Source organism: Rhagoletis zephyria, unplaced genomic scaffold (assembly GCF_001687245.7).
Source record: "Rhagoletis zephyria isolate East Lansing unplaced genomic scaffold, Rhagoletis_zephyria_1.1 Rzeph_scaffold_00090, whole genome shotgun sequence".
NCBI classification, from domain to species: domain Eukaryota; kingdom Metazoa; phylum Arthropoda; class Insecta; order Diptera; family Tephritidae; genus Rhagoletis; species Rhagoletis zephyria.
Window position 1 is genome coordinate 115,212 of NW_016157174.1, and position 23,183 is coordinate 138,394.

General features: G+C 41.6%; 1 protein-coding gene across 1 annotated transcript in view; it reads left to right on the forward strand.

Moving 5' to 3' along the window:
* The window catches only part of tweek (transmembrane protein KIAA1109 homolog tweek), a 443,660-nt gene that overhangs the window by 11,460 nt on the left and 409,017 nt on the right, over positions 1 to 23,183 (forward strand). The gene's annotated exons all lie outside the window — the stretch shown is intronic.

Here is a 23,183-nt window from a genome sequence, read left to right on the forward strand (position 1 = left end):
ATGTAGATCTATGTTTTGATACTTTTAAGTTCAGATTAAATGAAATTTGTTCAAGTATATTGCCGCCAAGAAATAAGAGTTTTTATAGAATTCCTTGGTATACTAAGGACTTAAAGAAGCTTAAAAATTTAAGGAATAAGTTCTATAAAAAATTTAAAGTATCAAACTCTTTATCACATAAGGAAAAATATTTGGATTATTCAAGAGAGTTTAAGTCCCTGAGTAATATGACCCCGGATAAAACCGAGTCCCAGTTCACCAAAGAAACCTGAGAATTAAATGGCATTAAAATCACAATTATTATTAAAACAAAAACTATATATAACTTATATAGAGCATCAGCACTAGAGGGAGGAATGTATGACGCACAAATGACAAGTTGAGAGGCACCGAACACGGACACGCACAGTTGGTCAAGAAGTAGATCATCATTCTCCAGCGGCAGACGCAGCGTGCGATATTTCTTCAGGACCGCAATTAAAACTCCACCCCCTCTGGATAGTCCAGTTCTGAGGGGATCACGATCTTTTCGAAACACATTGTAAAGGTTCGTGTCAAAGAATTCGCTGTCACAGAAATCCACACTAAGCCAACTCTCGATGAGCACAAAGATGTCATAGTCCATGTGTGAGCTTAAGTCGAAGAGTATTTTCGATTTAGTTCTTAAACCAGATACATTCTGGAAGTAAATGCGTAGGTGCTTAGATTGGGCTTCAACGCAGGTGGAAGGACTCATGGGTCGAGTTGAGTTACATCGCCTTTGGGAAAAAACCTAAAGGGACGTACATTAACATTAGCTGGCCAGATATCCACAGACAGAACCTTCTCGTAGCACCATTCAGACACTCCTAGTTTAAAATTTACCTTTTTAAGTCTCGCAATCGGGGTATTCTTCTTTACAAGCATAAAGCACTCTAAGAACTTTTTGTCTAGGCTTGCATGTTTCGAAACATAGTCCATATATCTTCCTGAGTCACATTATTCAAAAATGAAGAGAGATGTAACCATTTCATGTTTGATACAACACTAAGCTCTTTATTATTGCTAGACCCAATAACTAATGGCTGTTTCAGTTTCATGCGATTGGCTGCGGTTGAATCACCTGACGGGCGTTTTTGTTCATTGAGTTTAATGCTGGGTTTGTTAGGAATTGCAGAAGCAGCGGAAGTAGAGGCAGCGGCAGCAGCAGCGGCTGCTTATGATTTTTTGTTAGAAACCGGCAAAGGAACAGTAGCTACGGTAGCAATGAGCGAACTAGCAGCAAAGTTACTTCGCTCAGGCGGCGGTGGTATATTGGCATCAATAGCAGCAGTTTTGACTGTGTGTGAACAAGTAGCGGAGATACCCTGCTCAGATGGACAAGTGGAGGTAGAGTGAGCGCAAGCATTACTCTCTTCAGCAGCAAATGGTAGTAAGTGATCGGCAGTTGGTGTAGGCAGCAGAACAATAGAGTCAACAGCATCAATAGCATCACACTCAGATGGCCGAGCCGAGACTCCGGACGGCAATGCGCGCGTAGCCGAGCGGCCACGAAGTTCTCGAACCTGTGCTGTGAGCAAGGCCAATGCAGAGGTAATTTTTTCAGTATGAAGATTATGTATAGCATTGATTTCGAACTGCAGCTCTTCGCTTTTTACGACTAACAACTGCTTATCAGATTGAAGAGCACTTATTAACGAAGTTGCACGAGCTAACTCAGATTTAAGCACCGCGATTTCATGGAGAATTGATAGAAAAGTCGAATTGTCGACAACACCAACTTGGCTTTCTTGTTGGTTTGGCCCTAGTTTAGGCAAGTGTTGTTGCATAGCAGTGCCAGCAGATGTATTCATATGCGTAGAAGTTGACGAGCTAGTAGTTGTCGCGCTTTTGGCGATTGTACGTAGAGATCTCTCCTCGGGAAAACAAATAGGAGGAGAAAGAAGAATCGGATTGTTTACGATCGCAGCTTCACCTACTTGTTGATTTGGCACTAGTATATACAAGTGTTGTTGCATCACGAATAGCAATAGGGGGAGGGGTGTGGAGGGATTTCCGACGAAACACTGCACAACTATTGCAAACATACTTATTGCCTGAACTAAGCAGATATTCCAGGTCAGCTGGGAGAACACCAACACAAATCATATGGAAGAAGTCGCTGCACTTGGCACACTGCACTTTGTCGTGTGTGCGATCGACCTTTTGCCCGCACAAACACGGCATTTTATGCACACGTATGGCGATTATTAGCGTTTTCGAGTGAGAAATTATTAAGTAATAGCTAGTTTAATAATTATTTATGAAGAGTCACTTGCTCGAAATTTGACATTATTAAATTTGGTCAACAGCAAAACAATTCCAGCAGTGAAAAACTTAAAAAGCACCGGAGCTCAGCAAAAACACGTCCGCTCTCCGTGACTGCACCGACACATTACGCGAGTGGGTAGCCGTGGAGGCTGATTGTGCCATTTGGTTTGAGCAACAGGGAGCCACAAAGTTTGTGGTCCACTCCCGGTGAGACCTAAGGCCAGAACAGGTTCTTAGGTGAATCTATCCGTTGCAGGAGTTGCACCTAACCGAAGTGGAGTTCGGGTGGAGTCGATTCTGGCAAACACAGCAGAAGTAAATTTCTGGTCCGGGGTTGGGCNCACCGCGATTTCATGGAGAATTGATAGAAAAGTCGAATTGTCGACAACACCAACTTGGCTTTCTTGTTGGTTTGGCCCTAGTTTAGGCAAGTGTTGTTGCATAGCAGTGCCAGCAGATGTATTCATATGCGTAGAAGTTGACGAGCTAGTAGTTGTCGCGCTTTTGGCGATTGTACGTAGAGATCTCTCCTCGGGAAAACAAATAGGAGGAGAAAGAAGAATCGGATTGTTTACGATCGCAGCTTCACCTACTTGTTGATTTGGCACTAGTATATACAAGTGTTGTTGCATCACGAATAGCAATAGGGGGAGGGGTGTGGAGGGATTTCCGACGAAACACTGCACAACTATTGCAAACATACTTATTGCCTGAACTAAGCAGATATTCCAGGTCAGCTGGGAGAACACCAACACAAATCATATGGAAGAAGTCGCTGCACTTGGCACACTGCACTTTGTCGTGTGTGCGATCGACCTTTTGCCCGCACAAACACGGCATTTTATGCACACGTATGGCGATTATTAGCGTTTTCGAGTGAGAAATTATTAAGTAATAGCTAGTTTAATAATTATTTATGAAGAGTCACTTGCTCGAAATTTGACATTATTAAATTTGGTCAACAGCAAAACAATTCCAGCAGTGAAAAACTTAAAAAGCACCGGAGCTCAGCAAAAACACGTCCGCTCTCCGTGACTGCACCGACACATTACGCGAGTGGGTAGCCGTGGAGGCTGATTGTGCCATTTGGTTTGAGCAACAGGGAGCCACAAAGTTTGTGGTCCACTCCCGGTGAGACCTAAGGCCAGAACAGGTTCTTAGGTGAATCTATCCGTTGCAGGAGTTGCACCTAACCGAAGTGGAGTTCGGGTGGAGTCGATTCTGGCAAACACAGCAGAAGTAAATTTCTGGTCCGGGGTTGGGCTACGCCCGCCCGGAGAAGATGGATGCGGAGCAATCCGGCTGCAAGGTATTGCTCCATGGACGAATAATGATTGGTGGGTATCGCCGATCTAGACGGGGTTAGATCGCCGAAACAACAGCCCTTGGTCGGGTAAAACCCGAGTCATTCCGGTACGTAGAACCGGCTGTCGTGGGAATGTATAGATGCCCTCTCAGCCTGCAGTGTCCTGTGAGGATACCTGTTACTATTCTAAGCTGCCCTTTTGGGAGGTCAATTAAACTTTGGAATCTCCTGGTACAACCTCACAGTAAACTCTTTGCCTGACGCATTCCTGACGAACTTTGCCAGTTTAGATCCCTCATAGTGATCCTCTCTATCCTAAGCTCCTCTTTTAGAATGTTGAGACCCACTCCTAGGAAGGGCTCATGGCTAACTGGAGTAATGGCTACCACCGCTCTTGCGAGACAGTCAGCCGCCTCGTTACCCTCTACTCCCTTGTGGCCAGGTACCCACGCTGATTTGATGTTATTGTGCCTACCCAGGGGGTTAAGCTTCTCAATGTACTCCAGACCCAGCGGCGATTTGACCTCATAGGATATGAGAGCCCTGAGTGCTGCCTGGCTATCACGTTTCTATACCCTCTACCTATGATTGTATCCACACATAGGTAGATGGCGTAAACTTCTGCTCGAAAGATGCTCGGATATTTCCCCATAGGAAAATAGATCCCGGCCCTGGGTCCGACAATTCCAGCAGCTATTCCTTCTGGGGTATTTAAGCCATCCGTGTACCAGTGCAGAGTTCCACCCTGAAGTAGTGCCTCGAAGGCGGAGACACTCCAGGTTGCTTTACTGCAAAGCTCTATTTTGAAACTCTTCTCAAATACTATGGTCTTGCCTATGCCATCTCTAGGTAACAGGGCTAGTGGGAGCGAGGACCCTAGCTTCTACATACGCCTATAGGAAATGACTTTACCTTTTCTAAATCCCTCTATCGCAATGTTAAGCAGAGTTCTTTTGGCTGCCTGCTCTATGGTTATATGAAGAGGCTCAAGTTCAAGGACTATTTCCAGCGCCGCCGTCGGACATGTGCGCATCGCTCCTCTTATGCATACGCATGTCAGTCGTTGTAGCTTGGTGAGCGATTGTCACCCGTGGCTAGAATAGTTCTTGAAACCCAAGCTACCGCCCCATAGGTAATCATTGGTTGTACTATCATGATATAAAGCCATCTTAGGATCCTGGGCGTACAACCCCAGGATTTTCCCGCCAGACGCTTACACAAAATTAAAGCTTTCGTGGCCTTGGAGGTGATCGCGTCCACAAGTTTCTTCCGTAGAAGTTTGGTGTCTAGGATTAGTCGCAGACACTTCATTTCGCTGGCGACGCTGACCACGGCCCCCTCAAAGGTTATGTCCCTCATGCCCGAAAGGGCTCTTTTCTTAGTAAAAGGAATGTTGGCGGTTTTGGCAGGATTCATGATGAGCCCTAACTTGTCGCACCAACCCTTCGTCAATCTTAAGCCTCTTTGAATGATGTCACAGAGGGTTCTCTCAAACTTTCCCCTGGCAATTATCACTATACCATCCGCATAGCCTTGGCAGCGGATACCATTGTCGGAGAGAAGTTGAAGGAGTTCATCCACCACTAAGCTCCACAGAAGGGGTGATAAGACCCATCTCTGGGGGCAGCCCTTTGTTGTCTGAAGTTGTACCACGCTGTTGTTGTTGTTGTTGTTGGAGCGGCTACAACTACCCCGCCCAGATCGCTTGATATCTCAGTAGTTGTCGTCGAGTTCCACTAACGGCAGCCCTAAGAAGCGTGCAGCCTCTACAGGGTCGGTCCACAGGGACAAAGCCGTCAGGGTTGTCGGATTTTCTGGGCATGCGAAGACGTGTTTCGAGTCGTGAGGGGTCTCTCCGCATGCCGGACACTCATTTGGCACATCCGCATTTAGTCTACTCAGGTATGAGTTTAACCTGCTGCAGTAGCCAGAGCGAAGTTGGGCTATTGTTGATCTTGTCTCCCGACGCAGATGGAGTTCCGTCACGTCCATGTGCGGTGTTTGTGTGCCTAGAACGGCATTCACAGGTCTAGAGTCTACATAACTCGAGACTGAATCCCTGTGAATGCCGTTCAGGGCCTGTCGGTATGCTGACGGGTCCAGAGGCTGCTTAATGAACTTATGGACTTCGTCCGTCAGTTCGTATAGATGCCTCCTGACGTGTCCCGGCGACCACACTGGTGCTGCGTAGTTTAAAACCGGCCGGCCTATTGCCTTGTATGTTGCCAGCAACATTTCTTTGTCTTTGCCCCAGGTACTGCCAGCTATCGACTTGAGGGCCTTGCGTTGCGGCTCTGTACTTTGTTGACAATAGCGGTTGCGTGCGCAGAGAAGGAGAGCAGGCTGTCGAATGTTACTCCGAGTATTTTGGGGTTATTCACCGTCGGAATTGGTGTATCATCGACGTGAATTTCCAGCGGTAGTCTGACCTCCTTCGTCCAGATGGTCAACAAGGCCGCAGAGGATTTCGTAGGGGAGAGGGCTAGACACTTTGCAGTGAAGAAGCGAGAAAGATCGGAGAGATACCCGTTTACTTTCGAACGTAGGTCATCAATTCCATTCCCAGTCGCTATGATCGAGCAACCGTCGGCGTAAGAGACAATCGAGACTCCCTCTGGTGGTTGAGGGAGCTTTGAAATATAAAAGTTAAACAGTAGCGGGGAAAGGACACCACCCTGTGGAACCCCCTGTGGTATTTTCCTAAGTTTGCTCGATTTGTGTCTAAACATTACCGACGAGTGTCGACCACTCAGATAATTTGCCGACTACCGTTTGAGCCTCTGTGGGAGAGAGGAAGCTTCTATATCTTCTAGTAGCGTGGAATGGCTGACAGTGTCAAATGCCTTTGACAGGTCCAACGCTACTAGAATCGTTCTCTGACAGGAACGGTTACGGTTAAGGCCACGAGTTATCTGAGTGTTTATGGCGTTAAGTGCTGTTGTTGTACTGCGCACTTTACGGAAACCATGCTGATGCTTCGCTGAGGTCAGGTGGTTCGCGAAATACAGGAGCAGCAGGGCCTGAAGTGTCTTCGATACCGGGGAAAAGAGTGTTATTGGTCGATACGAATCTCTCTTGTTGGCGGATTTCCCCGGTTTGGGCAGCAGGACCCAAATTTTTCAGCATCAGCATGCGTATTCCGTTGGGACCCATGGCTTTAGAGGCTTTCGCCTTCCCGATGGCCACCTGAACTTCACCGCAAGTGAAAGCAAGGGGGGCACAAGTTGTTGGCATTTTGTGCAGCCTTCTGGTCACTCGACGCTTGGCTTTGTTCACCTGAGGATGCAGTATGAACTGTCGGCTAAAATAGCTCGCGCATCGATCCGGGTCCGACGAAGCATGGTCGCCGAAAGAAATTTCGACTCTGTCGTCGTGCTTCGTCGGATTGGACAGTGACCTCACGGTTGACCAAAGCTTACTCACACCAGAGCTGAAGTTACAGGTCTTCAGATGCTCTTCCCACTTCTTCCGTTTATGTACGTTCAGTAGTTGCCGAATCTCCGCATTGAGATCCCTGATACGGGGATCTCCGGGATCGGCCTGACGAAGGCTGTCACGCTTATCGGCTAGAACAGCCGCTTCGGCGGGGAAATTTGGACGTGGACATCCTGCCGGTACGAAGCGAGCTGTCACCAAAGTGGACGTCGGTTGGTGTGGGGAGAGCAGCGAAGGTGTTTTCAGTAAATTCCGCGAAGCCTTTCCAATCAGCTTTAGAGAAGTTGATATAGGTTCGGTGCTCCGCTTAAGCAAAGTCGGTTGGTTTATCGATCGAGATGACTATGGGCAGATGGTCTGATGTCAAAGTCAGCATAGGTCGCCATGATATGCTGTTTATCAGACCAGCGCTGACTATTGTTATGTCTAGCGAGCTGCAGCAGCTGCCCATAATCCTGGTGGGTGCGTCGTCGTTCATTGTGCAGAATGTCGAATCGTCTATCTGCTCAGCCAAATCTGTTCCCCTACGATCGTTTGACAGGCTTGAGTGCCAAAGATCGTGGTGCGCATTAAGTCACCTACTACCATGCGGTTTTCACCTCTGAGGAGCGCACCTATATCAGGGAGTGATCCTGCCGGGCAGCAGGTGACAGGGGGTATGTATACGTTGAATATTTCGAGCTCAACATCGCCTGACCGGATAGCAATGCCCTGACATTCTAGGGTGGTATCCCTGCGGTCGATAAGACGATACTGCACGGTGTGGTGCGTGATGAACGCTAACCATAATCTCGCTCGCGATCTCGACGGTGCGCGTTGTACCCGGCACAATTCAACAATGTTGAAGTGCTGTGCAACTTCGTCTCTTGGACCGCAGCTATCAATATACTATGCCTTCCCATGAAGACGGTTATCTCCTCGATCTTGCTTTGAAGCCCGTTGCAGTTAAATTGAAGGAGCTTCATGTGGTTCGGGAGACGTGTGGTAATGCGGGGTGTGAGAGATGTGTGTGGCCGTGACGCCATTGGTTGTGTGCGCTGCTGAGGTGGTTGCCGCCCTGTGGTGGTGGTGGGTGGCGTCGCAGTTGAGGTTTGCGACCGTGCAGCGCAACACGGGCCCTCGAAGTTCCTCGTCCAATCTCGCGTGGTGCGCAGACCTGAACATTCCCTAAATTGGCACCAGCCAAGGCAGGTGTTGCACTTGACTGATGTCACATTACGGAATATCGTGGTCTGAGATACCCTGCGGATTGTAGGAGGAACCAAGAGTTGTTGGCGGCGGCGCGTGGGTGCAGGTGCTTTTGTGTGTGTTCTGTGGTCTGTCGCGGTTGTGGTGTGGTCTATTGTATTTTTATGTTGTTGTGCTGTGGTGTTTGTGTGGGACTGCTCAGGTGGACTGGGGTTAGCCGTGGAGGCTGCTCTGTTTGAGCAGCAGGGGGCCACAAACGACGTGGTCTACTGCCGATGTGTCCGTAGTCCTGAGCAGACTGAGGTGACTCCATCCCTCGCAAGCATTGCACTTGACTGAGGTGGAGTTGTGGTGTAGTCGCCTCCGGCATACACAACAGGTGTAGGTTTCTGGCCTTGGGTTTGACTCGATTCCAGCCCTGAGCAGACGAAAACGTAGCGAATGTAGCCCTATGGACGAACAACTTCTGAGATACCTCGCCTACCTAAACGGGGTTAGATCGCCGAAACAACAGCCCTTGGTCGGGTAAAACCCTAGTCATTCTGGTACGTAGAACCGGCTGTCGTGGGAATGAACCACACTGTCCTCTACCTCGGTTTCAGCAATCCCTGTACGCAGGAACGCATCCACCCAATTGCAAATCGCTCACTGCACGTTTCTTCTCTCTAGTTCCTTGCGCACTCCAGAGTGTGGCGTGTTGTCAAACGCTCCCTCTACATCGAGAAAGGCGCAGAGCACTGATTCACCGCATTCGAGGGCCCCCTGAATCTTGGTTGTCAGTTGATACAAGGCTGTGTCCTTGGACCTTCCAGCCCTGTATGCATGCTGACAGGTGTGCAAGGGTGTATTCCTCAGAATGGTAGATCTAATGTCGTTGTCTATCATCTTCTTAATTGCTTTTAACGCAAAAGTGGTTAAGCTTATTGGTCTAAACGACTTCGCTAGCGAGTAGTCCCTTTTACCCACTTTCGGGATAACGATTACTCGCGCCCTCCGCCACAACTGTGGAACATACGCTTCCGCAAGACCGTTTCTCATTATGTCCACAAGATGCGGTATTAAACTCTCATTGCCCTACTTTAACATCACCGGCCGGATGCCATCTACCCCTGGAGCCTTGTAGCGCTCAAACGAGCCCACCGCCCATCGGACTGAAGCCTGAGTGAATATGCTTCTCGCCAGTCTCCAATCAGATGGTCGCGGCATAGTTCGCTGGACCTCCAGCTCTGCCATCAGGTTAGAGGCTTCTGGGAAGTGTGCTAGCATTACGGCGATTTCTCTTTCCTCCCTACTATTGGTGTAGGTGCCATCTGCAAGCTTAAGCGCAGGGTCCGATTCTATAATTCCCTTGGCTTTAGCCTTATGTAACCTCGTGGCGGCCGGGGTATTCGAGATGACTCCACAGAAGGTTCTGAAACTTTCCCTCTTCGCCTTCCTAATTTCTTTGCTGTATTTTGTTAGACTAGCCGCATACTCTGCCCAGCATCCCGTGCGCTTAGCCCTATTGAACAGCCTGCGCGTGTCTTTCCGAAGGGATGAGAGTTCCCGAGACCACCACACTCTTTTCACTTTCCCTCTTGGTTAAGTCTCGGGGCAGGTATAGTTTAAGGCATCAGTCATTATATCCTTTAGCCGATTAACTTTATGCTCTAATGCCATACAGCCACCGGTTTTGTGGTCTCTCTCTAACCCGGGTAGGTTGAAATATAGAAGTTTCCTATTGTCGAGCTACAAGCTTTTTTGTAGCTAATAGTATTTGATTTTAATGCGAAAGAATTTTGGAAGGCGAAGTACTAGTAGAAGTGAAAAATCACGAGCAATGAAACGATGTTGATGGTGGTTTGAATGCGAGTGACTTTTAATAAGTATTTTCCTTCTTCATTTACACTTAAAACAGTAGTATGTCTTAATGTTGGTTCGAGTCTCGAGTACAATTGGTAATCGATACATTTCATATGTACATATGTATACGTAGTTCAGTTTACAATTCAGATATATATAAAAATTTATTTTAACAATTCAATGAAATCATATAAAAGGATAGTATTGGCATATGTCCAAACTTGCCGGCAGCGTTGATTTGCACAGCTATCAAGTATTCATTTACAGTGGGGCAAGCTTGTGAACGGCACGTCGAATGGTTTAGTTTTGTGTTCTAATGTCTGCAACACGGACCTTGCCATCTTTGCCAGATATGGCATTGATAACTTTGCCCAAAAGCCATTTCTGTGGAAGCAGATTGTCGTCTTGAACGAGGACCACCGTGCCAACTTCGATATTTTGCACTGGTCTGGTCCACTTTGCCTTGGATTGCAGCCCCAAGATGTAATCTCTTTGGAACGCAGACCAAAAACGTTCCTTCAGTGTTGAGATGTGCTGGAATCGTTTCGAATACTGCAGCGTTAAATCTTTGGAGGCGGGCTCTGGTAGTGCTTTTAAAGACTCCGATTAAAAGATGAGCCGGAGTTAGCATTTCTCCATCGTTGGGGTCTTCTGTCATTGCCGCGATGGGCCTCGAATTTAAAACGGCTTCGATTTCCACTAGCACAGTCGAAAGCTCTTCGAAAGTCAGATTTGCTTCTGCGACGGTGCGGTACACGAGATGTTGGGCGGATTTTACCGCAGCTTCCCATAGTCCTCTGAAATGTGGGGCGCGAGGAGGGATGAATTGGAATTTGATACCGCGGACCGCGACGAAATTTGCGATTTTCGTTCGACTGGCCTCTTTGAATAGTACGTCCCTTAGTTCCTTCAGCTTCGCGTTGGCGCTTACGAATTTGTGGCGTTGTCGCAGACGATCTTCTCTGGCAGTCCTCTCCTCCCGATGAACCTTTTAAGGACAGAAATAAAGGCATTAGTGGATAGATCAGGTACGGCTTCAATGTGAACAGCTTTAGACGCAAAACACACAAAGACAGCAACATAAGTTTTATAAGGCGGTGTACCACGTATTCTATACTTAAGACGTGTAGATCGGTCGACAAAAATCGACTCCTGTAACTAAGAACGATCTAACAGATACAAGTCGATCTCTAGGTAGATTTCCCATAACTTGCGTTATCAATTTTGGTTTATATTTAAAACAATGGGCGCAATTTCGCACTACTTTTCGAGCCACTTCTTTGGCGTTGATCAGCAATACCTTTAGTCTCATCAAACCAACCAATGCCTGTGGTCCAGCGTGACAATTAGTTAAGTGCAAATACGTTACATATAAACTCGCAAAGCGTGATTTTGGCAACAATAGTGGAAATCTTGTATTGTATGGAATTGGTGCGTTTAAAAGTCTACCGCCAACTCGCAAAAGGGAAAAGGTTCTCCCGCCTTCTTCATATTCTTGTAAAACAGGACTTAACTTTTGAATATCGTTTTTCGACAACAACAATTATTTGAATTTTCGACGACAAACGTATGCCTAAGAAACGAGGCACTTTAATTTCAGAAAGCTTCTTAAAGTTTTCTTTAAAGATGTGCCAGCTTGTCTCTAGTGCCATGGGAATTGTTTCGTCCCAATCCAACTTATGCAACCACAGTTCTTGCAAAATTATTTTGGCCCTTGTTACAACAGGGCATAATAAGCCCTATGGATCAAATAATCGAGAGGCGATTGATAGTATGTTGCGCTTCGTTGCCTTGACGGTCTCAAATTTGTCGACTAAATTAAATGAAAGTACATCGTTATTTGGATGCCAAACTAAACCCAATGCTTTGGTATATTCTGTGTCATTGATACTTATGCCCTCTTCATAATTTGTGCTATTTTGAAATAATTTATGATTTGAGTACCACTTTGTCTATTTAAAGCCAGCCATCTCTAAAATTTTAACGACTTCTACTTGTAATCTTTCGAGCTCCTTTAAAGTTTCGGCGCCAGATAATAAATCATCAACATAGAAGTCTTCTTGGATTACCCTCGAACCAACTGGATAAACTTCTTTATTCAACATGCCAATTTCTTTTAAGCACCTAATGGCCAAGAAGGGCGCTGGGGAAGTACCATATGTAACAGTATTCAATGCATATGTTTGAATTGGCTTATTTTGGTTTTCACGCCATAAAATTAGCTGATATAATCGGTCCTTTTCGTGAACTTTTATCTGCCTGTACATTTTTGTGATGTTAGCTGTAATAGCGTACTTTCGGCATCGTGATGTAGAGATCAGGCTGAATAGTTGGACCGACCATCAATATATCATTCAATGAGATTTGACAGGAAGTTTTGCTCGAAGCATCGAAAACAACTCTAAGCTTTGTTGTTAAGCTATCAGGCCTCAGCACAACTTGGTGAGGTATAAAGTAATGAGGTCCAATTGGAATAATACCTTTCATTGGGCACATGTGACCCAACGACAAATACTCTTGCATGAATTGCAAGTACATTTCTGGAATGTACGGTGTTCGTGACAACCTACGTTCAAGAGATAGAAAACGTCTAGTTGCCGTTTCATACGACGAGCAAAGAGCTGATGTTGGCAGGCAAACTTCAAAGCGTCCAAAATCTAGTAACTTTGTATTTGCCACAAAGTGAGTTTCGCCATTAGTTTGCTATTCAGAATACTTCGTTTTGTTAGTTGGGATTTCCTAAATTTCCCAAAATTTTCGATCCACTGAATCCACATCAGCCATTTCATCTTCGCTATTTTTATTCAATAAATTGCAAACAGCTGACTGACTATTTTCGCCTGCTATAATTCGTCCAGAAACAACCCATCCTAGCAAGGTCTTTTGCAGTACTGGCAGTGAGTTGTTTAATTTTATATGTCCGACAGACAACAATTCAAAAAATATGTCAGCACCGATTAATAAATCGACCTTTTGCCTTTTATTAAATTCCGGATCTGCCAAATTGATTTGGATGGGACTTGCCATGGCAGATTTACTTCGGGCTGATAGCTTGAAATAGACTTGAGAACCCAAAAGTCAGTCTGGAACGAATATTCATTCATACAAGATTTAACTGTTGTATTAAACATGTGTCTAACGTGCGAATTTGCTTCACCAATACCAAGAATATGCAGATTTTTCGATTGCTGTTTAAGCTTCAACATATTTGCGCATTGCTCCCAAATAAAATTAATTTGTGATCCAGAATCCAAAAGATCTCTTACAACATGAGCATTTCCGAATTGGTCATTGACTTTTACCAATGCAGTGGCTAGAATTACTACGTCTTTAACACTAGAGACGTGATGAGACGAACGTTGGTTTGAGTTTTGTGAAGAAGCATTCGTATTAGATGGTCTTGTAGCATTGGGTAAAATAGTCTGTACTTCGTACCTGTGTAAGAGAGTATGGTGGGGGCGTTGGCAAGCTCGACCGTGAGACCGCGAGCAACTACGGACTGAATGTCCAGTTTTAGACAGTTAATGCATCTTCCCCCTTTCTTCACAAAATCGAACCTTTCGTTTATTGGTGAAGCGCTGAACGTATTGCACTTATAAATAAAGTGGCTATTCGATTTGCAATATTAGCATTTATTTTCACTATCTGTCTGAGCACATGTGAAGGACGTTTTATGGGTGGAATGTGTTTGTGGAGTTTTTTCAGGCTTGCTAGACCTATCTTCATTTACTTCCAGAGACTGACAACGACGAATTAAGAGGTTTGCGCATTCATTCCAAGTCGAAAGAGTGGAGTAATCCATTTGATCATTCCATCTTACCTTTGTGGCTGGATTAATTTTGGACAGAACCAAGTGAATAATGAGTGCATTTGTTATTTCGCTTTCACTACCAAGAGACTATAAACTGTGCCTACTGCGTTTCTCAAGCTCGAAGCATTTGGTTTATTCATTTTAGAGACTGCAAATATTATCAAGCATTTTTTTATCATATCGTTCCGCTAAACGATCTAAGGCTTTACTGTAATTTTCTTCGCAGACTTGAAATGCTTTAACAGTTCTCAACGCATCACCAGTTAAACAGCTTAAGAGGTAATTAAATTTCTCTATTATGGCTAGCGTCTTGTCCTCATGAATTAAGTTGTTAAAAGTGCTAATGAAATTTTTATAATCGGAATATTTACTTGGCAACTTGAGATTCGGCAAACAAGAAGAAGGAGGACACATTGTAGCTCCCAACGTTTGCTAGAATACCGTGCTCTCCCTACGCTTATAAACTCTTAAAAGTTGCAGCAATTTAGATTTGGCACTGATGCACAACTCTCGCTCTTCATCCGTTGGATCTTCTTTTTTTATTTCAGTATGATATGCCATTAAGTGTTTTTGTAGGAGCTCAAAATTTCCAGCCTACATTCTAAATCAATCACATTCCAATTTGTCGCAGTGCTTTCTAATAAGTTTCTTATTCGCGTGATATTTCCACGCGCAGTCGCCCTTTGCTGCCTTAAGGTGGCAAGCCTTGTTGCAGATGCATTGTTTTAGATGACTTTTCTGGAGGCATTGCAAGTTATTTAGTATAAATAAAAATGAATTGCTGTTCGTTAGTCTCGCTAAAACTCGAGAACGGCTGGACCGATTTGACTAATTTTGGTCTTGAATTATTTGTGGAAGTCCAGGGAAGGTTTAGAAGGTGAGTAAATATGATAAAAATGCTAAGAATTTAATAAAAACAACAACTTTGTTTTTCCTTAGAAATAGGGATGGTCGATTATCATTGTACACGGAAAACTCTATGAAATTGTGAAATCGTGACGTCTTAGCTTTCTTAATATTTTGGCAATAACAACAAAAAGTTTTGTTTTTTTTTAATCGAAAAACCTTCAACACGGAGCTCCAAAATAGTACTTTTTACATATTTGAAACCGGTTCAGCCGTTTGGTAAGGCATCGCCGTAATTTTTATGTATATAGATATCTCTGGAAATGTTCATGGTAGAGTACTGGAACTTGGTTTGGAGATATATGAAATCAATCACATACTCATGGAGAAAAATGGGCTCTTTAAAAAGAGGAAATGGCAAAGTACAAACGTGTTGCCTTTGCCTTATCTTTGAATGTGTACATAGGTATGTTTGTGAGTGAAATCCTGAATGGCTGGAGGGATTTCAACAAAGTTATGTGTGTGTGTTTGAGTGGGTCTCTGGATAGTTTAGTTTGACAATTGAACACGCCAGTTGGCGCTGGAGTTGAGTTATTACTAAAAATCTTTTTTTATGATCCGATTTGGCGAATATTCAAAACATGTACTGGACACGGTTGAGACAGTCCAATTGCAAAAAAGAACGGTGAGGTGATGCTGAGGTCGAGTTATTACTAAAATCGATAAGTGAGAAAAGGTGCCGAGAATGTCAGTCTAAATCGACCTGTTGCACCATTGAGTATATCGAACTCTCGTGTGTTACGATTGGCCCAATGGATGTGATTTGCCAATATTATTATGCGTTAAAGCTTCATTCCGACACACCAGGGTTAAGTTGTGCAGTGGCAAATCTCAAATCACCCCCTGTCGAAATATATTTTTTTAATTGAATTTAATATAGAACCTGATAGAAACATAATTTTTCACTTAAATTGCTTTCGTGAAACTGGTTTTTAAGGTACTTCATCTCAGTCTATGTATGTATATTGTATTTCTGTTGAACAAGAATACGCATCCATTTTGAAATTGCCTCCAGCTATAAAGTTTCTAGGACAGATTCAGTATAGATCCGGATCATTGTTGCCGCCAGGGAACTTCTTCATGGACATAACACCTTCGTTAGGTTATTTAAGGCGGCAAACGACCACCAAACCATAATCTTAGCCGATGAATGTGCTAATGGAAATCGTAAGCGTGGACTGTTGGAGAAAATGTTGGATCAAAATGGTTAAATTAAAAATCTAATTTTGGGCAGGACGACGTTCGCCGGGTCTGCTAGTTTAGTATAAATTTATTTTTCAACAAGTAAAAAAGTCTAAGTTCGGGCGGAGCCAAACATTAAATACCCGGTGCAAGTATTAAATATATGTTTTGCGCCTTTCCGAAAGCTACTGCTACATTGTAAGGCGAGGTGTATCAATTTTAAGGAAATTAGCGTCCTTAAATTTCGAAATATTTAAGTTTCAAGCATTTCTGAAATTTACCGTTATATGAAAAGCGGCCGTAATTTTAGTCCGATTTCAATAAATTTCAACGTTTTGCTTTTATGTGGCAAGCACAATAAAAATACCGAGTTTGGTACGAATTGTTAGAACGGTTACCGAGATACATATATGTGGTCATAAGTGAGCGGTGCCACGCCCATTTTCCAAAATTTTATCATAAACGTATTTCTTGGTAAAGAATTGTTGCAAGCATTGATTTTGAATAAATTAGCTTTAATATTTACTGATTTATCGAAGATTTCGTATTTCTCAAATTACCGTTATATGGGATGTGGGCGTGGTTGATGTCCGATTTTTTAAATTTTCGGCCATTTAGTATGCTGTACCAAGGCCAACAACTGTGCTAAGTTTGGAAGAAATTGGTGGAGCGGTTACCAAGATATACACATGTAACCATAAGTGAGCGTGGCTACGACCATTTTCCAAAAATTTATAATATTCTTATTTTTCGTTTAAAGACTTATTGTAAATATCAATTTTGAGTGCAATAATCTTCAGTAGTTACTAAAATATCGCAGTTTTCGTATTTCTGAAAATTACCGTTATATGGGAAGTGGGCGTGGTTGCAGTCCGATTTCGCCCATTTTCCATACCAACCTACCTTGGATAAAAGAAAACCTACATACCAAATTTCGTTCAGATATCTCAATTTTTGCTCGAGTTATCGTGTAGACGGACGGACGGACAGACGGACGGACAGACAGTCACCGCTTAATCGATTTCTCTTTTCATCCTGATCATTTATGTATACATTTGTCTATATCTATCTCGATTCGTTTTGGCTGTTACAAACAACCGTTATGTAAACAAAATTAATATACCCTTGTGCACAAGTGCGCTCGGGTATAGAAAAGTTACAAAATTGAAATTGGTTTACTTTTTGAATGGGAGTAGAAACGATATCGATTAAATGTGAGAAAACAAGCTTTGTACAACAATGATAAAATGCCTTTATTTGGTATATGAACTAGAAAAAACTCTGCGTTTAGTACTCTAAGGTGATATCAAGAACGCCCCTATTGTTTCATATGCGTGTATACTTTCGCCAAAAAACTTTACACCAGAAGTAACTAGCTTCTCTAACTTGAGTAGTCTTGAAGATGAAGTACCAAACACTGCATTAGCTCGCATACAGTACACTTGAACGTTTTTTAATTTAATTTAGCTAAATGTAAACGCAATTACGATAGTTGTCCAAACATTTCTCTGTGGTACTGTACACACAAATGATGATGAGCATTAACAGTGTCATGTACAAGTAGAGCAATCGCCAAAAAACCTGCCCTTTTGTTTGCCGCAATAATTGCATGTAGATCAAGTGTTAGCTGCAACAACAATGTCACTAAGCTTAGTTGTAGCTAGCTACCGCGTATGTATCATATATGCAATAAGTATGTACGTATGGATTATGTATTAGCGCAACGAAAATCAGCGTGGATAATAAACTTGAAAAATTAAGTCAATGCAAGCATTAGGCAGCTATGGAAATAATGACGACGACAACTTTTTGCTAATGCGTGCCATGTATGTAGTTTATGCATATACAGACATCCATATGTACCCACGTACATAAATATGTATGTGCTGAAACCCAATGTAAATTCTTCCGACAGCGTGAGCAACCAAAGCCAGATGTATGTACGTTATGGGCTGTTTTTGCTTACGCGTAAAAGCACATTTAGCGCATTTAGCTCTTAAATGCTACTCTAAATGTACATTTATCAATACCAAATTCGTCACCTAAATGCAACTAAATGCAACTCCATTTTTGCATTAAAAATCTAAATGCTAAAAGCAACCCTGTGATCTTCCAAAATTTCCAGATTCGAACATGGTTTAATGAGAAAAAGTGGCAACATTGCTTTTTCGAGTATACAGTGGCTAGCTGGGTTTCAGCGATCGCCGATCGAGATATCATAGGAAAAATGTCAAAAACGTCACTTCCGTGAGTGAGGGCGCGAGAGAAAACTTAAATCGTTCATATGGCATGGCGTTGAGTTATCTATCAACATAAATATTACTTTAAGACTGGTTTTCACTATGTCATATTTTGACGCCAAAATTTGTGTGCTGACAGTCCGTTTTTTTTTATTTCAAGCGAAGTTTTTCACCACCAGTTACGCGCTTAAGATCTATTTATGCTTAAGCAAAATCATGTACAAGTAATGGGAATGATCCCGTTATATTTTCCTGTAGTGCGATTCACTAACTTTTAACAATGCGACTTGTCGAGATGTCAGCTAACAATTTTTGTTGTTTGCAGTAACGATTGTGCGATTCATTAACTGTGCTGCCGCTAATGGCCACAAATCCGTTGCATATGCCTAGGCGCTCGTGTGTGCACAAAGTTGACAAGCATTTTATATGGAAGAAAAAGTGCAACACCCTCCACGAAAAAATTCTAAAAAATCAACGGTAACTTTTAGCGACTTGAAACTTGCACTTTATCAGACTATAAAAGAACGGGCTACAAAACTGCATACCCGTAAATCTTATAAAGATCCTGAATAAAAAGTTCGAAATATTTATAAACATTTTTTTTTAAGTTTGATTTTTTGGTCGGATTTTGTGCAAGCTTTGAAACTTTTATTTTTGTGGTTTCTGTTATTATATAGTAGAAGGAACTATTAGAAATAAAATTATTAAAAATAAATAAATACACATAAGTAGCAAACAACATAATTTTGAATTTTTCTGCCAAATTTTGCTCGCAGCTGTAAAAAAAAGTTTACGAAAAACATTCAACATTAAAATATTGTTACTATGTATTTAAAAAGAATCACTGTATGCACATTTTGTACATATGTAATTATTTTTAGGACTGATTTTATTATGCTAGTATAATGATGAGTAATAAAGAAATATTTAAATATGGACATACATATAAGATATTTATACTTTTAACAAGCGATGTACACGTATTAAATTGAAAAATTTAATTATTCAATTCCTTTAAATTCAAGGCATATTCAGTTCCTGTAAAATTAAAAAAATAGACTTATAACTTTTAACTTCCAGTTTTCTATATTGCTTTACGCCCTATTGGAAAATTATAACCGGAATCCATATAGACAAGTTTTAACGAACTATTTTTCGTGCTATTTACTTTATTTTTCTTGTTTTTAATAGTGTATTCTGTGTGTGTGTATTATTTAAACAAAATTCAACAAACTTTCGTAAAACTTCAAGTTTTTAATAAGAATAATAACAGAATTATGTATGCAGTTTTGTAGTCCATTAAATTTTAATACAGTAAAGTGCAAGTTTGATGCTGAAAATCCTTTGATTTTTGATTTTTTTTTGCTAGCGGTGCTGTGCATTTGTACGAAAAATTGTAGAACGTACCTTTCACGTTTTATTAACAACACGAATCTAGACGTCGTAAAATTAGCGGCCTTTGTTATCCTTAACGACAACAGCTGATTTGGCGCTAACGAATGTTGTTTGGGAAACGTTTACCGAATAGCTAAATTGTTAAAATTGTCGTTTAGCTGACTTAACATAACAAGAGGTGTTAAAATCTCGTAGTGAATCGCACCACTGGTATGACTTTGAGTGAAAAAAGGTAATAACAAATTCATAATTATTTAAGTAGCTGAGTATGTGCATATACAACAGAAAAATGCACCGTAAAATGTTCGTATGTTTGCCTACATGCTTACCTAACATAGGGCTGCCAGACGTCCCGGTTTTCCCGGACATGTCCCGGTTTTAGAATATTTGTCCCGGTGTCCCGGCCCAACCTTAAAATGTCCCGGGTTTCGTTTTAATGTCCCGGTTTTTGATTTGATTGCACAAATTTGAATAAAAGTTCAAAAATCACTACACGAAGAGAAAAAACAAGTTGTAATATTCAGCAAAATGTTATGAATTTACTGAGGGAAATAACGCATAGTAAACATGAATATTTTATATTTGATTATCGTTTAAAAATGTTCGTATTTAAAAATAATACTTTCATAACAAGCACGCGTGGTGTTCATTCAAACTCAACATTTAAATGCACATTTACATATCTGGCTGGAGCTGAGTGCGCGAAGATGCTTGCCACAATTTGCTAATTTCCAGAGGGTCAAGGTTCAATTCCCATTACAACCAGCATGGAATTTAAATATTTTTTAACTTAATTATGAAACAGCAATCGGTAATTGCAAATCGCTTCAAATTAATATTGATGAATAACTCAGTGAGAGGGGAGACCAGTATGTTTGCATGTATGTATATAAAAAAAAATATTTATTGGACCAAAAAGTAGTGGGTAGGCACTGTGGCCAATAGTAATCAACTATTACCACCTCTGCATGGTTGTAAGCCGTGCAGAGTCCGCTAGAAGACTCCGGAAGCAGTGTCCGGAGGATGCATCAGACTAGGCCGAGCATACTTTGAAATGCCACCTAATTAGAACTTAAGAAAGTTCAATTACATGGCAGTTGAGAAGTGCATGTGCAAAAATTTCCTAAATTGCATAAAGGAAATTTTTGCACATGCAGCAGTACATAGCATGTATTTAGGCGCCTGGTGTTAGCAGACGCGCCTAAACATACCGGCCCCCCTAGACGATTTGGTCGTCTAGTGAATGTGACATAGCCGCAAAGATCCGGCTCGAAGGACCATGAATAACTCAGTGAGAGGGGAGACCAGTATGTTTGCATGTATGTATTTAAAAAAATATTTATTGGACCAAAAAGTAGTGGGTAGGCACTGTGGCCAATAGTAATCAACTATTACCACCTCTGCATGGTTGTAAGCCGTGCAGAGTCCGCAGAAGACTCCGGAAGCAGTGTCCGGAGGATGCATCAGACTAGGCCGAGCATACTTTGAAGTGCCATCTAATTAGAACTTAAGAAAGTTCAATTACATGGCAGTTGAGAAGTGCATGTGCAAAAATTTCCTAAATTGCATAAAGGAAATTTTTGCACATGCAGCAGTACATAGCATGTATTTAGGCGCCTGGTGTTAGCAGACGCGCCTAAACAATTGATATATATTTGAATTGAATATTTCTATACTTAAATATATTACGAGTTGGGTTGGTGCTCTTTCATATGCGTATTTTTTAATTTAGAACGTTTTTTTAATTCTAAACTTCTTTCTCTCAGTGCACCGGTTTAATTTGTGAAATAGTTACATTTCGAGATAGTTGAACTTTGCACAAGCAATAGTTGATGATTAGTATATGTACATAAATACGTTCAAAATGACGTGCACAGAGTTTTACAATTATATTTAAGAAAAAGACAGAAGCTCTGAAACAAGTTCACAGCAACGAACAATATGACTAATATTTTAATGTTATCTTGTACTTAAATTTTTTTCTTTCATGAAACCTAGAGTACTTATAAGTACAGTGCCGTGCAAAATTCTTGGCNCCTAACAGGTATTCATGTATACATATGTGTCTATATATATGCGTGCGTACGTAAGTATATAATTAACAACAGCATGAGTATGTAATTAGCAGAGATCGAAAATAACCGTCAGCAAGTGTCTCGTATGGTGTTTACCACTGACACAAACACTCATCTCTCAAGCAAAGAGTGTTTCTCACCGTGGCAAATCACTCTGTGCGATCTTTTTGTGTTTTGTGGGTTATTTATCAACAGCTAAAATTTCCCTTGGGCAAAAACACTTTGGCAGGGACTTTTATTTTTAAGTGTCTTAATTTGTGGGTTATTGTAGGACTGAAAAATATAAGTGGGCGTAATAAGTGGAAGCAAAGCGTTAGGCATTTCTTTACACGACATATACGTACACATACATGTGCGAGCATTTATGATAAAGAAGAGAGCGTGCACATTCTTAATATGATACACCGAAATTAAGCTATTTTATTTTATTGATAAAGAAAAGGATAAAGGCAAAAGTAAAAATAAAGAATACAAAGATGCGTAAAGATAAATGCAAAAATTGAGATCAAGGTAAATTTAAAACTTTTACTAATATAAGGTCAAAGGTGAAGGGGAATATGTAGATGTAAAAAATGATAAACATAAAGATGATAAAGATAAATATTAAGAAAAAGATGAGGATGAGTAAAGATGAAGATAAAGGAAGAAGGATTAAAATAAAGGTAATTATAAAGAAAATGATATAGCCACAGAAACTCAACCTGGAAACCAGGAATGTTCGATATTTAATTAATTTCCATAGTCAAACAAGTAAGAAAATCTAAGTTCGGGCGGAGCCGAACATTAAATACCCGGCGCAAATATTAAATATATGTTTTTTACCTTTCCGAAAGCTACCGCTACATGGTAAGCCGGGGTGTATCAATTTTGAGTAAATTAGCGTACTTTCGAAATATTGAAGTTTCAAGCATTTCTGAAATTTACCGTTATATGAAAAGCGGCCGTAATTTTAGTCCGATTTCAATAATTTTGAATGTTTTGCTTTCATGTGGCAAGCACAATAACCATACCGAGATTGGTACAAATTGGTAGAACGGTTACCGAGATACATATATGTGATAATAAGTGGGCGGTGCCACGCCCGTTTTCCAAAATTTTATCATAAACGTATTTCTTGGCAAAGAATTGTTGCAAGCATCAATTTTGAATAAATTAGCTTTAATATTCACAGATTTATCGAAAATTTCATATTTCTCTAAATTACCGTTATATGGGATGTGGGCCGGGTTATTGTCCGATTTCAAAAATTTTCAGCCATTTGGTATCCTGTACCAAGGCCAACAACTGTGCCAAGTTTGGAAGAAATCGGTGCAGCGGTTACCAAGATATACACATGTAGCCGTAAGTGGGCGTGGCTACGCCCATTTCCCAAAAATGTATGATATTCTTATTTTTCGTCTAAAAATTATTGTAAATATCAATTTTGAGTGAATAATCTTCAGTAGTTACTAAAATATCGTAGTTTTCGTATTTCTGAAAATTACCGTTATATGGGAGGTAGGCGTGGTTATTGT